This window comes from Camellia sinensis, chromosome 1, assembly GCF_055761805.1.
Source record: "Camellia sinensis isolate YWXY chromosome 1, ASM5576180v1, whole genome shotgun sequence".
Taxonomy (NCBI): domain Eukaryota; kingdom Viridiplantae; phylum Streptophyta; class Magnoliopsida; order Ericales; family Theaceae; genus Camellia; species Camellia sinensis.
This window is the reverse complement of record NC_138961.1, coordinates 86,777,870-86,784,980: the sequence shown is the minus strand read 5'-3', so window position 1 is coordinate 86,784,980 and position 7,111 is coordinate 86,777,870. Positions and strand designations below refer to the sequence as shown.

The window sequence follows — 7,111 nt, the reverse complement described above, 5'->3', positions numbered from 1 at the left end:
ATATCATATCACTTAATCATAGAACCTTAGTTCTACCAAAAAAATACCAAAGTGGTACTCGATTTGCAATTAGCTTAGTTTCAAGTTGACAACATCAAAAACTAACAAAGCTGAAATATCAAGACAGAAATATACAAGACTTAAAATTAAAAAGAAAGAAGAGAAAGCAGGGGAGAACTAACAGCACCACAATAATTAGCACAACACAGAAAAACTATCTTACCGAATCTGAAGTTGACTCTTGCTTTAGGACTATCAGTGTAGTGATATGGAACACCCTGTTTTTCTACAAAATGTGATCAAGTACATAAGTAACCACGAGTATAAAATATCTGAACATAGTTATCATTTTCTTTTTGTATTCACAAATCTTGTACCAATTACCAATGAACCAGCAAGAACACCACATGTTTCTAAATTTTTTTCAGTATTTTCTCGTGCCAATCTCAAAAAATCATCCATCATTTTTACTGGCTGCAATGAAAGTTAAATGAAACTAGCATCTTGTTCAGCAATAATAAAAAATCAACATAAAATGTTATGTAGGCATAAAATTGTAATCAAAACAGAAATTGCCAAAAACTGTGTGAATTATGTTGTCAGAGTTATGATCAAAATTCAGTACACAAAACCTTGGGTTACATAAGATTTGTGAATTATGCGAATTGTAGTGGGGAGTAAAAGCAAGAGTACCCTTGGGTTACATAAGATTAACGTTTATTGATACTCATGGTGCATGAAAGAGAGAATTCTCTTGAAATCAAAGAGTTTGAAGGAGAAGACACCCACTCTGATTTTGCTATGGAAACCGTGTGAGACTAAGTCTTTCTTCAATACCTGCAAGTGCACAAACATTAAGACCTCGAAATTGTGTAGGCAAGTGATCATGATGCCATACAATATATACATAACCTGAAAATGGTTTTCCCAAAACTAAAGTTATAAACCAACTCGCACATTGCCAAAACTCATTTCCTCTAGTTGCAATTTCACAGAAATGAATGTCCCACGGAAGTAGTGACTCTAACGCTTCCTACGCAGAATCCTCCTTCCGTGGCCAATGAATGTCCCATGGAAGCAGTTATGATATCTACCTTCTCAATCTACACAACCAAGTACCAACACCATCATAAAACCACAAATTGAGAATTAATGAACTGACTAAATCTAAAATATCTTCAAAACATACCGAAACCCCATATTGCTCGGTGATACCTCTTCCGGAACTGCCAAGCACACCAAAAGAGTTGCTCTTATCCAATAAGACATGGAAACGATATTTCTCCTTCAGTCGGATGATCTCATCTAATGGAGCAATTTGACCTAAATTCTGCAAATTGAAGAAATCTGTCAAAACATTAACATTTCCCAATCCTGCACGGGAAACAGAAATGCAGGGTATACATGATAATATGGTATTAGTAAATAAGCAAACTGTTAATTGTCAATACTAGTCTGATGAAAGCTACAAGATATGTTATCAACATAGTAAAATTAAAGCATAATTGCCAAAAGATACCGGGTACACAGCTTCAACCACAATATAGCGCCTTAGCTTCTTAGCTCGCTTATTTTCTACAGTAACTTTCTCCGAAGTACTTTGTAGAGACTCCATGTCATTGTGCTTGAAATACACAATTGTACTTCTGGAAAGATAAAGGCCATTTTGTATTCCCCAGTGGACACCCTCATCCCTAAAAAATTCCCACCCCCAGCCCAAATAAATAAATCAATAAGAAAAGCTCTAAAATAGAGAGAAAAAAAATTAACCTCATATACATGGCAGATTGCAAAGCCAAACCAATGCTAATTTTAAGGGACCCAAATAAATGTGCCAATAACTACTCATATTACCATATATATGCATAAATGTTTCCAAAATATAAATTAATAGAGGTTCTCAAAAAACTAAACAACAAAAAGAGAAAACAAATTGCCAATTGATCGTGATTGATCCAATATGGCACAACCATTTAAACCATTGATCAGCATCTTTATTATAGCTGAATGGCTTATTATAAGCTCATGATATAAAATATCCACAGCTTAATATAAACTCAAATGATTATATTTACATCAACAGAACACAGTCAGCTAATATGCAGTCTTAGCCCTCTTCGCTCTTTTCACAATCATATTACAGCAGGTAAATTTAGTCAAGAAATGATACAAAAGCAATAACATATCATTATGTTTTCATATAACAATATTAGCACTTTCAACGACTAACTAAATAAAACATAGTCAACCATTGAACAATACTTGTCATGCATTCTTCAATAGTAACCTTTGTAGGAAAGTCCTTGTAGCCTTAACACTGTGTTTGGTTTGGGGATTTGGAGAGGGATTTGGAAAGAAAAAGGGAAACACAATGTAAAAGATTTATGCCATACCAAATGAAAATCAATAATTAAACAGTAAAGATAATACTCACGCAACAATAATATCCCCCTTCTTAGAAAGAGATGGAATTGCACTGAACATGGTGGAAAGTCCATAAGGATATAATATGCAATCAAGAGTTCCCAAAAACTTAGCGATTCTGGATTCACAATCAAGGTGGACATCTATGCAAAATAACATAGTTAGAACGGTAATCATTTTCATGCACAAGACAAGGAGATAATTCAATTTAGTTAGTTATGGTTTGTAAATATAGTAGAGAAAGGTTATTGGGTTTCTAAGAAGGGCTGTATTTGCTTGATTTGCAAAGACTAGGTACTAGAATTTGTAGAGAACCATCGTTTTAAGAGGATTGGGTATTAGATTGAATGCCATGAGGTAGGATTTTGTTAGGATATTGATTGGCTAGGGTTTTAGGTTTGAATAGTTTTATTTGGGGTTATAAATTGTACTATAGTAACTAGGGGTTTTCGTGGACCAGATTGATTCGGTTTTAGAGTGGACCTACGATTGAATCGGTCCGTACAGTTCCATAAATTTTGGATTAGAATCAGACCACTGAAGATGTGTATTTGAGCTGTAGAAATCGGTTTGATTCCAAGTTTCTAGGCTATTTTGTTCCATAAAATTCCAATTACCAATCAACATAAAACTGATCTATTGCAACAAATAAGGCACCAACTTAAATCTAGTTGATTTCAACAAATGGAAAGAGAAAGATTGCGACATTTGTAGCTGAAACAAAACGACCGAAAATCCACCTTTGATTCAATTTGAAGTATAATATATATAAAGCTTAGAACAGATATATATAAACCTAGAGAGAGATATATATATAAAGCTTAAAAATTACCCAAAAAAGATTTTCATAGACTAACTGTTGTTCTTCTTTTTCCATTGTTGTCCAAATGCGAACCTTCTAGACCTGCAAATCACTGAAAATTATTAGTAGCATGCACTCAATTGCAGCTTTCGAAGGGAGGAAAAAAGGAAAAAAGAAAAAGACAATTGAAAATATAATATATAGCTCCAAAAACAGGGTACATATTAGCAACAAACCAAACCCTTAAGCGTTAAAAAGAAATAATAACAAATAAATAAAAGAAGAAAATATAAAGCTTAAACATTACCCCAAAAAAGACTTTCATACACTAACTGTTGCTCTTCTTTTTCTGTTGTGGTCCAAATTCGAACCCTATCTTTCTTATTCTGTATCATCATTTTCTTTGAGGTTTTGGGTTCGGAAACCCTTGAATTGACTAAACCATTGGGTCGGTAAAAGTGGTTTTCGTGTGTGAGTAGAAGGAGAGGAAAAAGATGAAGCGGAAAAGAGAGGAAGAGATGAAACAGAGAGTAGTGGCAACAGCAACAAGTCTCATTGTTGATTCGATCGGTTGAGAGAGATTACTCACTGAGATGAATCTCTCACCCCCTCTCTGAGATGAATCGAAATCACTAAGATGAATCATTGTTGATTCGATCGATTGAGAGGGATTAGGGTTTAGGGAAAGAGTGAGTTAGTCAATCGGTTTCCTCATATTCAAAATAAGGGTTTGAAAAGAGAGAGGGGGAGGCTGTAGACATTTCGAACGATGCTCCATGTTCTTCAGAATAAGGATGAGGGAATATTAGATATAAAAATAAAATTTTATATATATATATATATAATCGCACGTTAATTAAAAGTGTGATTAAAAAATTATATATAATCACATTTAATTAAAAAGTGATTTAAGAAATAAATATAATTCTATTTAATTAAATTAGATGTGATTAAAATATTGATTTGAGTTTTTCAATCACACTTTCATTAAAAGTGTCATGTTTTAATTTCTGTAAGTGTAATCTTTAAGTATTTTTGGAGTAGTGACTTTTGCCAACTAATATAATTGTTGGTTGCTAATTCCAAAACTTTTGCCGACTAAATTTTTTTTAGTTGCCAAATTTGGTTGCCAAAAGTGTAATTACCTGTAGTCTAGGTTACTTAGAGAGCTAATTAACTTGTGTTTTATTTTGAGAGAGAGAGGGGAAAGCAATACTGATAAAAAAAAAATTTACAAAAAAGTTAGTAGTCTATTTTTTTTTCATTTCCACCCAATATGTCAAAACTTTTCTCCAAAATTAGTGACAAAATAATTTCCTCACTAAAAAGTCTCAAAATATTAAAAATTATTACTGACAAAAATATATTTCTCAAAAAATTCGTCACTAAAATATTTAAAATCAAGCTTTTGAAAAAAATATATATAAAAAATTAATGGTGACGAAAATATATTCTTCACTAATAATTTTATAATTGGGAACAAATTTTTTTCTCACCACAAGTCTCAAAATTTTGGCGCCACCCAAAAAAATTAAGCAAGAAAACCTCAGGTGACGAAACTTAATTTTTCCTCATCTAAAAAGAAGTATTTGTTGACGAAAATAAATATCGTCACCTATTATTTTTACTTTTTTATTATATGTGATAAAATTTTATAATTCGTCACGGATTATTCTTATTTAGTGACGAAATGTATTTTCTTCACTACTTTTCGTCACGATAGGTTACTTAGAAAGTTAATTAACTTGTGTTTTGTTTTGAGAGAGAGAGAGGAAAATTGATAAAAAAAAAAATGAGAGAGAGAGAGAGAGAAAAAAAAAAGATCGTAGTCTATTTTTTTTTTATTACCGCCCAATATGTCAAAATTTTCTCTCCAAAATTAGTGATAAAATAATTGTCTCACTAAAACGTCTCAAAATATTAAAAATCATTACTGACAAAAATATATTTCTAACCAAATGGTCTTAAAATATTTAAAATCAAGTTTCTCAGAAAAAAAAAAAATATATATATATATATATAATTATTAGTGACGAAAATATATTCTTCACTAATAATTTTATAATTAGTGACAAATTTTTTTCTCATAAAAAGTCTCAAGATTTTGGCGCCACCAAAAAAAATTAGAGGGAAAACCTTCAGTGACGGAACTTAATTTTTCCTCACCTCAAAAAAAGTATTTGTTGACGAAAATAAATTTTGTCACTTATTAGTTTCATTTTTTTATTATATGTGACAAAAATTTATAATTCGTCACGAATTATTCTTATTTAGTGACAAAATTTATTTTCTTCACTACTTTTTGTCACCATAGATTACTTTTGTTGTAGTGTGCCTTGGCTGTTTTTTGTGCTTATTATGTCTTAACATGCCTCTGTTTTTTGTTGGTTTTGGTACACCATGCATGCTTAGCATACCTACCTTGTAATGCCACTTTGTTGCCTTAACATGCCTTAGGTTGTAAACTCTTGTTCTAGCATGTTTTAGGCCTAGTTTTGTGAAGCTTTTATGCTTATTTTGCCATGTTTAAGGTCTGTCCTAGGTTGTTTGGATCGGCTTTGGCATGCTTAGTATAGCCCCTTTGCATTCCGGCTTGTTGGCCTTAAGTGTGTGAATGTATAGCATGACATTCTTGCATTGATTTAGTGGTTTGCAACTATCCACCACGTCATTTCAGTCCCCTTTGCATGCTTATATGCTTGCCTTGGATGTCTCCTTGATGCCATATGAGCTTGTGTTATATGCTCCATGTTTTGGCCATTGTACATGCCTTTGAATTTGGGGCACTTAGATGCCATCTAGGGGGTCCCCTTTGCATGGTCTAGGTCTGTCTTGGACCTGTTTTAAGCCCCCTAGGCCTTGTGAGGCTTGGTTGGCTTAGCCATGGTTCAAGCCCCTTTGACTTGCTTCAAGTACTTGGGCCATTTATTGCATGCTTAGCCTATCTTGTTTGCTTGGTTTAGCACCATATTCTTGCACAATTTTCAGAGCTTAATGTATGTCATTTATCCATGTTTGCATCCTCTTAAATGTGCTTGAGAATTGCTTTTAAATGCTTAAAGTATTGGACATCCTTTGCATGCATGTGTGTCTGCGTCTTAGCCCTCCATTTTGGGCACTTATGGCCACTGTTTTGGGCCTAATTAGAGCTGCCCAAATCATGTTTAAGTCCAATCTTTACATGTTGTTACATGTCTTACACTTTGCATGCTTCGATTGCACCATGTCTTGCATGCCCACTAGCTTGCATGCTTGTTCATCGCTTGCTTGTTTGCATTGCCATGTTGCATCCCTAGCTAACATGCTTAGGTTGCATTGAACATGCATATCTTGTCCCTTGATTTAGTGATAGGGATTGGACCCCTTTTGGTTTGTTGGTTTGCATTACATTTGACATCAAAATGTGCACACTTGGTCCCTTGGGCCATCACGCATGGAAATGCGCGATTGGTGGTCCGAGAACCAAGGAACATGTCCCTTTGACTCACTCACATGATAAGGAACATGATTGGTGCATATATGGCTTGAATTGTATTGCCATGCAAAGTCCTGTCCTCTACTGCTGTCAAACAGGTTCTGCAGGCATTCTCTGCCGACCGACTTCATAGAGTGCCGACCGGCAATAAACTGGAAGCCGATGGATTCATTATGTGCCGATGACCACCAGACCACTGCCGGTGACCATTCTAACCAGCCGGTGGTGTCCCCCAATGTCCAGAGAAGCAACTCTAAGACTTTGACAGTCTTCAGAGGAGCAGAGCAGGGAAAACAGAGGCAGATTGCGCATGGCAGTGAATTCCCGAGCAAGACCGAGCATGCATTGCATCGAGCTCTCTTCCCGAGGCGGTTTACTGTTTTTCCTAGCTTAGTTAATTTGTCAATTAA

General features: G+C 34.4%; 1 long non-coding RNA gene across 1 annotated transcript; it reads right to left on the bottom strand.

Annotated features, from left to right (window-relative positions):
- Window positions 1-1,016: 1,016 nt before the first annotated feature.
- On the bottom strand, window positions 1,017-3,349 carry LOC114279123 (uncharacterized). The gene is made up of 3 exons (XR_014328246.1): window positions 3,257-3,349; window positions 1,190-1,694; window positions 1,017-1,103 (listed from the first exon to the last, which is right to left on the bottom strand). It is a non-coding gene; the product is annotated as an uncharacterized LOC114279123 (long non-coding RNA).
- Between the last annotated feature and the right edge of the window lie 3,762 nt (window positions 3,350-7,111).